The 14,864-nt window shown below is 42.5% G+C and overlaps 1 long non-coding RNA gene across 1 annotated transcript in view; it reads left to right on the forward strand.

Moving 5' to 3' along the window:
• Positions 1-9,303, forward strand: part of LOC129048206 (uncharacterized) — a 98,665-nt gene extending 89,362 nt beyond the window's left edge. Inside the window, exon 3 of the long non-coding RNA XR_008510377.2 lies at positions 4,558-9,303. This is a non-coding gene — a long non-coding RNA (uncharacterized LOC129048206). The remainder of the gene's footprint in view (positions 1-4,557) is intronic.
• Positions 9,304-14,864: the final 5,561 nt, after the last annotated feature.

Genomic DNA, 14,864 nt, shown 5'->3' on the forward strand with positions numbered 1-14,864 from the left:
GTGGGGTGTAGACCTCGTTACTGCTGTCCTCTGTTCTCCATGAAGTGCAGAGGAGCAGGTCTGCTGCAACAGAGGCTGTCCACCTGAAGACCGCCTGCCAGTGAGTCTTCTTGTCTTCACCCCTATTCTTCACAAATGATCCTTTGCAGCCCCCCTGTATGTGGCTTTTGGGAGGGCATACCCATGTCAGGCAGAATTGTAATCCAGCCCCAAGATGCCTGCCCTTGATGTGGACACCTTGCACAATTCCCAAGATTACGATTATGATGGACTCAGCTCCTGCAATAGGTCCCTGATATATGGCACTGTCGACTTTAATAAAGGGATATTACTGGTCGGGCATGGTGACTCATGCCTGTAATCCCAGCACTTTAGAAGGCCGAGGTGGGTGGATCACAAGGTCAAGAGATCGAGACCATCCTGGCCAACAAGGTGAAACACCATCTCTACTAAAAATACAAAAATTAGCTGGGCATGGCAGCACGCACCTGTAGTCCTAGCTATTCAGGAGACTGATGCAGGAGAATTGCTTGAACTTGGGAGGTGGAGATTGCAGTGAGCCGAGATCATGCCACTGCACTCCAGCCTGGTGAAAGAGTGAGACTCTGTCTAAAAAAAAAAAAAAGAAAGAAAGAAAGAAAGGGATATTATGGAGGGTGGGTCTGACCTAATCAGGAAAGTGCTAAAAAGGGGCTGGGCTCTTCCTGGAAAGAGATTTGAAGCATGAGAAGCATTCAACCTGGGAGCTTTGCTGGCTTTGAAGATGGAGGGGTCATGTGGTGAGGAATGTGGGTGCCCTCTAAGAGCAGCCCCTGACTGACAGTCAGCAAGGAAGTGGAAACCTCAGTCCTACAGCTACAAGGAACTGAGTTCTGCCAATAACCACATGAAGCTGGAAGAGGACTTGGAACATCAGGTGTGAACCCAGCCAGCCAACAGCTTGGTTCCAGCCTTGTGACACCCTGAATGAGAACCCAGCTACATGGTGCCTGGACTTCTTACCTACCGAGCCGTGAGCTAGTGAATTCATGTTGTTTTAAGCCACTAAGTTGGTGCCAATTGTTGGAAAGCAATAGAAACTGAAGAGTACATTGCCCCTTCACCTGCTAGTGGGGAAGAGAGAGAAAAGGCTCCAGCACCTTTCATCTAAGTCAACAACTCCCAATTCCAACTAGTTTTTTGCAAATATGATCTGGGGGCAAATGGTGGATTGATTGTAGCAAGGTCAAATAGCCTTGGAGAAGTCTCTGGCTTCCATCCAAGTCAATTATCTTTAGGGGCCGTTAGTATTACTGTTTTCAACCTTGGGTTTTTGGCCACAATTCCCAGACAACAGAAAAAGTCCTGTTCAACATCCTGCTGCCCATGGGAAAAGCAGTGGTCCCAATATCTTTATTCTTTTATAACCATGATTTTGAACAAGTATGGCTTCAGGGTGTAATTATTAAGCCATTTTATTTTTGTCTCCTATCGCTCCTTTGTTCTGTGGAGCTAATTAGTCTCTTGCTCCTGGATCACCATGACTTTTATGGTCACCTTCAGGGAATGAGAAGTCTTCTAATCAGTAATTAATGTCTCATTCAGAGACATCACCAAAACTTACCACTTCATTCAAGGTTACAGCTATACCCTTTTCCCTACCACTGTAGGTGCTGGGAGGGAGGGGAGTGGTTGACTTTGATTTTCTCCAACTTGAGCTTTGATTTGCCAGCCACATCCCCCGACTCTCTGGTTTTCTACCTCTGTGAGATTAGAGGAGAGAAGAGAGGACAAGGAAGGGAATGACCCAGGCTTGTCTTTACCGAAGGTAAAACATCACCTACATAGGGTATCTCTAGAGAACCCATGAGAGCCCTCATCAGTCACTGTAAACTGTCAGAGCGCAGAGAGTGAGAGGCCAGCCTAGGACAGACTCATTCACGTGGAGCTTTCCTTCTCCTTCCCTCCTTGTCCATTTTTCATTTATTTGGCCCCGTCTGCTGGAGTGTCTCTGTGCTCCTGCCCTAAATGTTCCTAATTTCTGTCTCCTCTTCTTCCTCTGAGGGATGCCTCAGGGGTAGGTGTTTCTCAACATTCTGCCTTTTACTTTCTTCTCTTTTTGATAGTCTAGCTGCTGTTTGTTGTGTTTGTTTTTTTTTTGGAGATGAGGTCTCCCTATGTCGCTCAGGCTAGTCTTGAACTTCTGTCCTCAAGCAGTCCTCCCACCTCCACCTCCCAAGTAGCTGGGACTACAGGCACACGCCACCATGCCTGGGTGATTTTTAATTTTTTTTTTTTTGTAAAGACAGGATCTCACTACATTGCCCAGGCTGGTCTCAAACTCCTGGGCTCAAGTGATCCTCCTGCCTCAGCCTCCCTAAGTGCTGGGATTGCAGGTGTGAGCCATCGTGCCTGTTTGGCTGGTGTTTTTCATGTGTTCCTGGGGCTTTGACTCTTAGGTTGAGGTGAATGATTTTGTTTTTATTTATTTATTTTTATTTTTTGAGATGGAGTCTTGCTCTGTCACCCAGGCTGGAGTGCAGTGGTGTGATCTTGGCTTATTGCAACCTCTGCTTCCCGGGTTCAAGTGATTCTCCTGCCTCAGCCTCCCAAGTAGCTGGAATTACAGGTATGTGCCACCATGCCAGGCTAATTTTTTATTTTTAGTAGAGACAGGGTTTCGCCATGTTGGTCAGGCTGTCCTTGAACTCCTGACCTCGGGTGATCCACCCACCTTGGCTTCCCAAAGTGTTGGGATTACAGGTGTGAGCCACTGCACCCGGCCAGGTGGATGATTTTAAAATCTGCATTTCCAGAACTCTCTCTCCTCTGAGCTCCAGTTCTGTGTTCCTGATTGTACATTGGAGACCTTGACCCAAAAGGCCCACAGCCTTCTAAAGTCCCACATGTTTCAAAGGAAAGCCATCGCTCTCCTGCCCCCTTCCACCTCCCTCTCAATCCTTGTTTTTCTTAACTGTACCTCTGTTCTCCATCCACCCAGGCTGCCCAGCTTCTGACTGCTCCTTCTTCCTTAGTCTCTACATCAAATCCACCAAGTCCTTCCATTCTGCCTTCACAATAGCTTTTTGTTTTGCTTTTTAATCTTATCAAAATTGAATTGTTAAAATTTTTTTTTGCTTTATTTCAATAGCTTTAGGAGTAAAGGTGGTTTTTGATTACATGAACGCATTGTATAGTGGTGGAGTCTGGGCTTTCAGTGTACCCATCACCCGAACAGTGAACATTGTACATAATAATTTTTCATCCCTTATCCCCCTCCCACAATTGCCCCCTCTGAGTCTCCAATGCCCATTATATCTCTGTATGCCCCTGTGTACCCAAAGCTTAGCTCCCATGTGTGAGTGAGAGCATGTGGTATTTGGTTTTCCATTCCTGAGTTGCCTCACTTAGGATGATAGCCTCCAGATCCATCCAATTTTCTGCAAAAGACATTATTTTCCTCTTTTTTTTAAATGGCTGAGTAGTATTCTGTGGTGTGTGTGTGTGTGTGTGTGTGTGTGTATGTATGTGATATAGTTTGGCTGTGTCCCCACCCAAATATCATCTTGAATTGTAGCTCCCATAATTCCCACATGTCATGGGAAGGTCCCAGTGGGAGGCAATTTAATCATGGGGGCTGGTCTTTCCCATGCTGTTCTCATGGTTGTGAATAAGTCTTACAAGATCTGATGGCTTTATGAAGGGGGGGTCCCCTGCACATATCTTCTTGCCTGCTGCCATGCAAGATGTGGCTTTGCTTCTCTTTTGCCTTCTGCCATGATTGTGAGGCCTCCCAAGCCATGTGGAACTGTGAGTCAATTAAACCTCTTTCCTTTATAAATTACCCAGTCTCAGGTATGTCTATTAGCAGCATGAGAGCTGACTAATACGGTGTGTGTGTGTGTACACACCACATTTTCTTTGTGCACTCATCAGTTTATGGGCACTTAGGTGATTCCACATCTTGGCAATTGTGAATTGTGCTGCAATAGACATTTGCATGCAGGTGTCTTTTTAATATAATGATTTATCTTTCTTTGAGTAGATGTCCAGTAATGGGATTGCTGGATTGAATGGTAGATATCCTTTTTGCTCTTTGAGAAATTTCCAGACCGTTTTCCGCAGAGGTTGTACTAATTTACATTCCCAATAACATTGTATATGCTTTCCCTTTTCATCAAATCTGTGCCAACATCTATTATTTTTTGACTTTTAAGTAATGGCCATTGTGATGGGGGTAAGGTGGCATCTTACCACAGGGGCTTTTGAATGGGACTCCTCCTCCGCATCACAGCTGCTCCTCCCTTGGTCCAAAACTCAGAGGCAACAGTCTATCTTTCTATCAATATGCTTTTAAAATACATACATACATACATAAATATTTTTGTAGACTGGGATAATACTGCTCATGTTATTCTATAAATTGATTTTTTTCCCACTTAACAATATATTGTGGAAATCTTTGAAGTCACTTCATATTCATCCACAATAGTTTTCAAATATTATGACAGTTGAGGACTTTGGGTTTTGCCTTCTGTTGTTCAGACAGAGTTCTCATGGTCTCTTTCTCCTTTTCAGTTCCTGGTGACCTGAATTGCCATGGAGGAAAGAGGAAAAGGACATTATGCATAGGAGATGGCATCTCGTGTCCCTGGTGAACCAAATTCCATTAGGAAGACGGTGCGATGTGAGGTGGACCTGGACCTGGACCTGGATAAAATGGGTGTTTAACAAGTATTTGTTGAGTAGGTGATGAAGGAGGCATGACTAGATGCAGAGTCTAGTTGCGACTAGATGCAGAGTCTAGTTGCATCTAGATGCAGAGACTAGATGCAGAGTTGACAAGAGCTAACACCAGGTGCGGACCAGGACAGGGGGACCTTAAGCGAAGACACCCTGCCAGATGTGTCTTGTTTCCTTGACTGTGGGGAGGCCCTTGGTGGTGGGGTGACAGCCCCCCAGTCTGAGGACTTTCCCTAGATGCAGCATCTCAGTGCTAAAATGGGACAGTCCCAGGCAAACCAGGTCAGTTGGTCACTCTACTCAGTGAGTCCCGTGCTGTGTTCAAATTTTCCTCTTAACAGATGTGGATGGATTTTGGAAACTTAGAAACCACCATTTCTCTGTGCCTGGGAGGAGAATTAAATCTTCTCACCAGAATCCTTTTATGTGTGAGAGAAATAAATATCTATCCTTTTTATATCTCTTTTTCGGATTCTTTGTCACTAGCAGCCAAACCCAATTCTTACATAAACGTGATACTAATTAAATTCATTTGCATAAACTCACCAGTTTTATTCTTAATTACTGTGATATACAATCATGAAGTGTGTACCCTAAAATACCACTGTAAGTTTTATTTGATTACAGCATTAAACTTAATTTACAGAAATGCTTGGCTTCTTTCAATAGCTTGTTGATTATATAGTATGATCATCTTCTGATAACTTAAAAGAAAAAAAATGGAAGGACCCATATTCCTTCCAGCTTGTGAATGGAGGCCCAGGGCACCAGGCCCTGCTATTGAATTTGAATAAATGGGATCTCTTTTGAACAGAATCTGAGAGATGACATTAACATATACCTCATGGCCAAAGTGCATTACATTTAGCCTTTACTGCAGACAGTTGTTTCTGGAGACACAATATGACCTTTGGTATATCTGCATCTGTGAAACAATAAGCCGTTCTTTAAATGAAGATTTTGCTGCATTACAAATGACTGGAGAGGGTTTTAAAAATTATTATTCTAGTGCTGGTCTGCTTCCCTTCTTTCTCTTAAATAATCTGCTTTAAGCATTCAAAGGGTCTACTCATCTCAGGACATGACTATAGCTAATTTGCTGAGAGCCTCTGAACATACCCCAAGCCTGCTTAGGACATCTGCAGAGAAGTTAAATCATTTTAAGTGGAGGAATTAGGCTAATGTTTTCTGCTAGGAAGAAACCTTGAATCTGGTATTCTGAACAAGACTTCAAATGGTGGAAACAAATTACGCTGTAGATACACAAAAGAAAAATAAATCCATCATATTTTACTAGGAGCTTGACACTTTTATTTAGAGAATTTATATTTCTGAATGCTTCCTTCATACCTTATGGATGCATGTCAAATGTAGCTGTTAGGTCGATGACTACTTCTTAAAAACAGATCAGGGAGAAAGAGGAGATTGGGGCCACTTTAGAATAAGAAAGAAAGGTAAGAGAAGATTTATTTAACAATGAGATGAATCTGAGCAAAATAAATCTTTTTCTTGCAAAAGCAGGCAAATTCTGATAGGCTTGAGAGATTCTGAATTAAAAAAATGTTCTTTTGCAAATGACTTTTGCATCGCCACTATCTCCCCAAGACTTTGTGGTTTTTTTATTTTTTGAGACAGGGTCATGCAGGCTGGAGTGCAACGGCAATCCTCCTGCCTCAGCCTCCGAGTAGCTGGGACTACAGGCACGCTCTACCATGACCAGCTGATTTTTTATTTTTTGCAGTGACAAGGTCTCATGACCTTGCACAGGCTGGTCTTGAACTCCTAGTTTTAAGCGATCCTCCCATCTCAGCCTCCCAAAGTGCTGGGATTATAAGCGTGAACCACCAGCCCTGCTTCCCCAAGATTTTAACGTGGAAAACCTAAGTGATCCACTATACATCAGTTACAGATGTGCACATTGTTGTGCGTGTTTTCATAAGCTTTCCTATGTGGACGTTCAACACTGAATGCTACGTAGGATAAACTGGTGAGCTGAGGTTATTTGCTGGAGACAGCCCGGGGAATTACAGCCAAGGGGATAAAAGGTAGCCGCAGGGTAGATTCTGATTGGCTTTTAAATGATTGCTATACGGCAGCCGGTAGTGCTGAGAGAGGCGAGAGAGGTATAGTTTGTGAACTAAGCAGGCAGAGTTGCCCATCCTCATTCACTCCTGGGCCCTAATGAAAGCCAAGTTATCTACACCATGACCAGCTCAGTGCAAACTATTTCCTCAGTACTGATGGTCTGTAGGGGAGAGCCCATCTCTGGGTGCAGACTTTGCTGGGAGGAGTTAAGACAACAAGTAGATGTCTGAATAAAAATGAAGCCCACGCCCTCCCCTGTCTCACTGCTCTTGTTTTTCTCTGCTATTAGCCGTATTTTGAATCTCAGCCTCTCACCATGGGATACCATAAACTAAGAGATCTAGTGAAATATTCTGAAAGTGCATGTTCTAGAAACCGCACATTCTTTCCATTCTTCAAAGGCATCTGGCAATTGGCTTCTTCACATTGTTGAACCACTATCAGAAGGGGTGAGGACTAGGCATGGTGGCTCATACTTGTAAACCCAGCCCTTTGGGAAGCCGAAGCTGGAGGATCCCTTGAGGCCAGGAGCTTGAGATCAGCTGGGGCAACAGAGCAAGACCCCAACTCTGCCAAAAATTGAAATATTACCCAGGTATGGTAGTGTACACCTGTAGTCCCAGCTATTCAGGAAGCTGAGGCAGGAGGATCACTTGAGCCCAAGGAGTTCAAGGCTGCAGTGAGCCATGATCGCGCCACCATACTCTAGCCTAGGTGACAGTGCAAGGCCTTGTTTCAAAAAGTAAAAATTTAAAAAACGGGTGGGCAAGGAATCACAGTTGCTTCTGGCTTTTCTAGGCTGTAGGGTCTGATTGTCCTTCTGAACATATGCATGGCTAGGCCAGCCCATGAATCAGACTCCAGTCCCGCTGTGTCAGATTCTGGGACTGCTAGGAAACTTTGTAAGCTCATCTATAAAATAATGATTCAGAAAAATTGTGAACCACTAGCTGATTCCCTTGTCATCGTGAATAAGCGTCATATTCTCCCTCTGTGCCAGGTAGCATTATTCTTTGTCTTAACATCTTGCTGGAGAAGAATGGTGCCTGGGAGATTTCAATCTTGCTCTCTTGGAGGGCATCCCAGTGTGACAATGAGCTCATTCTTGCAAGGTTATGGTCTATATTGGCATTTGTTTCCTGATAGTGATGCATCGTCCCCAATACCTGTAACCCTATGGTACTCCTTCCAGCTGGATTTCTCCACTGGGCTAATTCAGAATGCAGCATTTCATCTTGAGAGAAAGTCCAACATTTTTTTTGTCCTTTACTTAGCCTCCCAAGGATGACTGCAGCCAAGCAGGTGTCTATGACCAGAGCTTATTTGCACACCCATATTTATCCTAAGAATATGAAATGTGCAAGAGCCCCCATCCTCCCTCACAAAAGATCTATCAGCAAAAATAAAGTTCATGTTACCCTTAGAAAGATCTTCAATTGTTTTGCAAGTGGTTTCTCATTTCCTGAGACATTGAGAAAGTTTGACCTAAAAAGGTTGCTTTTTAATATATTTTATTGAAAAGAGAGAAGGTGATGCTCTTGTCACTAAGCAACTTGAATAGGGAAGAGCACCCATGGTTGTTTGTTGTATAAATGGGGCAATAATGAAGATAATGGATTCTTGACCTTTTTCTATTTCTTTATAAAACAGCCCGAAATGCCATTTCAGTGTCTGAACACGTTAATATAATGGGAGAGACGCTGTTCACACCCTGAACCTTGACCTTTGCAAGCAGAGGGGAGAATGCTGGTATACTAGTTGTTTTATGAGAAAGGCCAGCCTAATTTTTATCATTAGGTTGGAGGCATGAAGTACACGTCATCGCTACTTCAGATATTTATTCTGGGATTTTGTTCCTTGGCTCCATTTCAAAGGCTACTTGACCAACTACTTTGTGCCTGTAATTCAAAATGTTATCTGGGGCTGTTTTTCAGTAGAGGGAGGCACTTAGAGTCAGAGAGATACATGGATCTGTTTTCCTACTGAACAGATGAAGAAATAGAGTGTTCAGTGGGTTTGCCTAATGTCACCACACTGAAACAGGCTTCAGGGCTGTCACTAGAATTTACTCAGGTTAATATGCAAAACTTGGAGAGCCTAAACAATGAATTTCCCATAGTGAAGTTTCTTTTCTGAGAAGGGTAGTAAACTTGGACATAAGAAGAAAAAAAAAGACTTACATCCAATATTCATATTTACATGGCCCTTAGAGACAAGACTTCTCTCCTTTCTCACAATACAAAGTCATTTTCATTCACTCATTCATTAAGGCAGTCATTTATTCACCCAATAGATATTTATTGAGCACATATTACATGCTAGGTATTGAGTGGGGAGCTGAGAATTCCAAGATTCTGAATAGGCCAGTCTCTGCTTCAGAGAGCTCCAAACCCAGTGAGGGAGGGAAGATCATTTCAAGCTGATAAGCAACACTAAATCAGTGTGCAGCCATGTACCCTATAAATATATACACCTACTATGTGCCCACCCCCCAGGAAATTAAAAATAAAATACAAAATAAAAAAAGGAGTTAAGGTTTTAAAAAAAATGTGTCTCGAATGCCAGTCAAGGATGGGATGAGGATTCAGGAATGCCTTCTGGAAGAGGTGGCTGGAGTTGTGTCTTAGAAGGAGTTATCTATGTGGATTTTGAAGGAATAGGAGAGGAAAAGGCATTCCAGGCTGACAGTATAATGGATACAAAGGCTGCCAAGTAGGAAGCAGTGTGCTGTGTGAATACGTAGCCCGGTGCAGGTGCGACAGAGAGGCAGAATAGAGTAGTTGTTGAAAGCCTTCTCTGCATAGACCTGATACAGAGACCTTGACCAAAGAAAGCTCCACCTCTATATCTGAATGATTGCCAAGGGAGGAGAAGAGATTGTATAGAATTGTACACTGGCTTTTAAATCTTCCATTTGGGGGTGACATATTGTTTTGCCTCTCATTTCATTGACTAAAGTAAGTCATACCATCATGCCTAACTTCCAAGGGGACAGGAAAGTGTAATCCTGTTATTTGCCCAGAAGGAGGAAAAATGGAATAACTGTGATTACCACAGCAAAGGAACTATGTTAGATATTATCAGAAAAATGTAAAATTAAAGCTATTCTATTCGATGGGTATTATTCCTTTTTAAAATCTGGTTCATAGATAACGTCCTTGCCAAAAAGTATCCTCATTTTTTTCTTTGGGTCATATTTCCAAGTCATTTACTTTGGAGGGCACAGGAGGAAGCAGTCCTTCTCAGAATGAAACATTCTTTTGTTGTGATTGCTTTCCTGAAGTGATCATCTGGCTCCACTTATTTAAAAATCTATCTGTGTTCATACTATTTTACCAGAACTTTGGGAGCATGGTGTCCAATTTTTGGTGATCTACAAAAAGATAACAATGAAACTCTCAGCTCATCTGCAATGGAAGATGGGTGTAATTGACTACTATGCTCTTGCCTCTTGCCAGGTAGTATTTACTATTACTCAGTGTTTGTTTGGGGTATTGAACAGTATTGATCAACTCAGCTAATCAATGTATGCCAAGACCATAAATTTCGTAGGATATTCTAAAGTTCACCTCCTGGAACAAGGGAGCCTGAAGTTGGAGCCTGAAGGTTTGCATTGTACTGTCGTGGTCTCCTAAAAAGATTGCTTCTTCTGAAGGGTGTTTTGGTGCAAAGGAGGGTACTAGAAGAAGTAGGCTACTGTAAGACATGGTCCTATGTAAATTGTTATGAGTCTGTTATAAGAACATTGTCCTACTTAGAAGGAACCCTCCCACTTCCTGAAGAGAAAGCCGCACTTCTCCTAAGCAGTGGTTTGTTTTTCATGTCATGGACACTTTTATCATTAGCTGCTGGGAAAGATAAACCTACCTTGTAGCTCAGGAGTTGTAAGTGAAGAATTCATTATGAAATGCACATTGTCATCAGCACTCTTCATTTGTATCTATTTGTGTTACTCTCTGTGTTTTCTTTCTTCTATTCTCCCCACTTTTAATGTCTGTTACCCTGTATTTTACATTTAAAAAACTCTTTCTGAAATAAGGTGGAAAACTAACATGTAATAGAAGGGGAAAATTGAAAGTTTCTTATAATTGACCTTTTCTGTTCTGGACCCTCCATTCCTGATTGGAAAAAAAAAAAAAAAAAAAGTGCAACTCATTTAAAGGTAACCCAGCCTCTTGCAGTAAAAATAATCTTTATACAATAAATATTTTGTGTTTCAAAGTACAGATTTACTCAGAGGGGTATTTCTTCATCTTGAGTTGTCTTTCTCTTTCATCTTTCTTCAAATGGCGTTTAGGAGTGGGGAGAAGGTCTGAAGGGAAGGAGAAGTAGATTGTTACTTTAGTAACAGTGCGCATGTCTATATGTGTGTGGTGGGGAGGGTAGTACATAGAAAATGAGTTTAAATAAGGGTGTATTGAGTTGGAACTGCCTGTGAATAATCTGGGAGGCAGATGGTTGGCTGTCTGTGTTTAATGTTTAACAAATTCTAATGAGACATTATTACTTTAACTTGTGAGTTAATATGATTTTTGAGAGTTTGAGCAGTGGAGGAAAGAGGAAGCCATCTTTGTAGTACCACAGTTCATCTTGAGGAGGCCTAGAGTCACTCTATTCTACCTCCTACCTACTCAGCCCTCATTTGTAGGTCACTGATTTATATCTCAAAACTTTAGCATAAACATGTCTATGAAAGTTTTTTTTGTTTGTTTGAGACAGGGTCTCGCTCTGTCACCCAGGCTGGAGTTCATTGGTGCCATCATAACTCACTGCAGTCTTGGACTTCTGGGTTCAAGTAATCCTCCTGCCTCAGCCTCCTGAGTAGTTAGGACTACAGGTGTTTACCACTGGGCTTGGCTAATTTTTTTTTTCTATTTTTAGAGATGGGATCTTGCTGTGTTGCCCAGGCTGGTCTCAAACTCCTGGCCTCAAGCAATTCTTCCACCTTGGCCTCCCAAAATACTGGGATTACAAGTGTGAGCCACTGCATCTGACCTATGAGAGATGTTTTAAAAATTAAAAATACACATATTAACCAGTGAGCACAGCAAAGCACTCATTTCCTGAGAAAACTCACCTAAGTGAACACTGACATTTGGTGTAGACAGGTGGGGTTGGGGGTGGGATGTGAGTGTCAGGGCAAGTCTAGACATAGGCTTTGTTGGTGAGGGGCTAAGCAGTGGTTCCTCCAAATTATTTGGTTGAGAAGGGGCAATTTGAGAAAAGGAGGAGAGATGGAAAAGGGAAAGGGAAGGGTTGCCCATTTTGTTGGGGTCCCAAAGATGGTGACTGATTGTAAGGTTGCCTTTTGAGTGGAATAGGAAGGCAAGAAGATGTGTACCCCCTGAGACAGACTAGGGAACCTTCCACCTGAGAGACACGTTACTATGTGAACACCAACTATTGGATGCATCTACGCTCCATCAATTTCTTGAAGGAACGATGTCTGCTTTCACTTTTAGCTCCAGTCTCAGCCAGGCTCAGGAGTGACATTGATGCCAGGAGCTCCATAGAAGCAGGACTGAATGCCTCTGGTCTTTCGGCAAGTTGTTTCCATCACGTCCTAGCAAGTAGCGTGTCTGGAGCCATCACATGGCATGACATTCTGTAAGGGGCTTGCTCATTATTTACTGAGCATGTCAAAGTGTTGGCCGCCTTCAGGGCTCTCAAGGGAGCACATATTTGCCAGAGCACCTCGATGAGAAATACAAGCAAGTTGTAAATTTGCTACTTATTTTAAAGGCTGTCACTGAGAATGCATATTCTGTTAGCTCCCTTTCCTGCTGAGGCTTCTGGATGCAGAGAAATAAATATAGTAAGTATTATATTTATCGAGAAACAAATATAATAAGTATTATATTTATGGAGAAACAAATATAATAAGTATTATATTTATGGAGAAACAAGTATAATATCAGGATATTTTAGCCAGGGTGACTGCTATGAACTGGGCATCACAACTAAAGAATAAATACGATCTCCTTTCTTTTGTGTTGTTCAACGAATGACATAATTGCTCATGTGCTTTATGAATAGGAAGACTAATACCTTCCTCTTGAGTTTTACCCTCCAGAGGCTAAATTGTGCAAAATCTCTGGGGAGATTTGGACAGACTGCCTTGAAATCTCATTGCCACAGAGACTTGCCATTGAAAGCCTGTCCTCTGCAGGCTGACAGGTGATGCTGGTCCATCCTGCAGTGATGTCTTAGTGGCTCAGATTTCTATAGAGGTTGATATGGTTTGGCTGTGTCCTCACTCAAATCTCATCTTGAATTGTAGTTACCATAATCCCCATGTGTTTTGGGAGTGACCCAGTGGGAGGTCATTTAATCATGGGGGCAGTAACCCTCATGCTGTTCTCATGATAGTAAGTGAGTTCTCAAGAGATCTGATTTTTTATAAGAGGATTTTTCCGCTTTTGCTCATTCTTCTCCCTGCCAGCATGTGAAGAAGGACATGTTTGCTTCCCTTTCCACCATGATTGTAAGTTTCCTGAGGCCTCCCCACAGTTCAGCTAACTGTGAGTCAATTAAATCTCTTTCCTTTATAAATTACCCAGTCTCAGGTATGTCTTCATTAGCAGCATAAGAATGGACTAACACAGAGGGGGCCCTGGACCTTCCAACACCATGACCCCATTTTTCTCAAAGCTGCAGCAAGCCTCCCTGAACTTGGGCTCCCCAGATTGTAATTCTTTCTGTTTGGTTCATTTAGTAGCCAACACACTGGGTGCCCACTGCTGCAGAAGCACAGGTCATTCCTGAGCTGAACATCTGCCCTTTGCTCCCCTGGACCCATAGTTCTCTTTACCTTTACCAGCTAGTCACCCTCGGGGCCTTCACTAAGCAGAAGTTCAAGGGTCTACGGATGCAACAGTGCCTGAGACAGACATGGGCACTGCTTCTCGGGACAACTTAGTGAGTAGATGGGACACTCAATAGGATACAGAGGTGGAGAGTGAGAAGAGAAATGAGCCTACGGCAGAGTAATGTCAGAATCAACATTGAAGGAATGGGAAGAGGAAGAGGAACCTTCAAATAAGATTGAAATGGAGAGTAGGGGAATTTTTAAGAGGTCAAAGGAGGTAGGAGAAAAATGTAGAGAATAAGGTCTATCTAAAGAAAATATTATGCTTTAAAAAAGAGAGGTGGCCAACATTGATCAACACTGCAGAGGGCTTAAAATAAAGTCAAAGACCCAGTGCATTTAGCAATTAGGAGGTCATTGGTGGAAACGGGTGAGAATGGTGTTCAGGGAGTAGTGAAAGTGGCAGCTACTTGAGGACCAAATGAGAAGTGAGGAAGTAGACAGTAAGTGTTGACAGTTCCTTAGGTTTTCTGTGGAAGGGAGGCTAGGAAATAGAATGGTAGATGAAAAAGGATATGATGGTTTTTGTTTTGGTTTAATTTTTTGGGGGGGAGGATTTTGTAGAGATGGGGCCTCACTGTGTTGCCCAGGCTGGTCTTGAACTCCTGGCCTCAAGTGATCCTCCTACCTCAACCTCCCAAAGTGCTGGGATAACAGGTGTGAGCCACTGTGCCCGATTAGTACGTTAGCTTTCAAAATGTTTTATATTTATATTGTTCTTTATAGCCTACAGAACATTTTTGGAACCATTATTTTAATACTTTATTACAACATTTAATAACTGCAACATTAATTCTCAAGATTAATTCTTAATATTTCAACTTGGGAAAGAACAGAAGGATTAAAGAGCTGGCATTACTATTCACAATAACAAAGACATGGAATGGACCTAGGTGCCCATCAGCAGTGGATTGGATAAAGAAAACGTGGTACATATGCACCATGGGATACTACAAAGCCATAAAACAAAATGAAATCATGTCCTTTGGGACAACATGGATACAGCTGGAGGCCATTATCCTAAGTGAATTAAAGCAGGAACAGAAAAAAAATACCACATATTCTCAGTCATAAGTGGAAGCTAAACACTGGATACTCACGGACATAAAAACAGCAACGATAAACACTGGGGACTACTTGGTGGGGAGGGAGAAGGGAACAAGGGTTGACAAACTAACTATTGGATACT

This window comes from Pongo abelii, chromosome 8, assembly GCF_028885655.2.
Source record: "Pongo abelii isolate AG06213 chromosome 8, NHGRI_mPonAbe1-v2.0_pri, whole genome shotgun sequence".
In the NCBI taxonomy this organism is placed as follows: Eukaryota; Metazoa; Chordata; class Mammalia; order Primates; family Hominidae; genus Pongo; species Pongo abelii.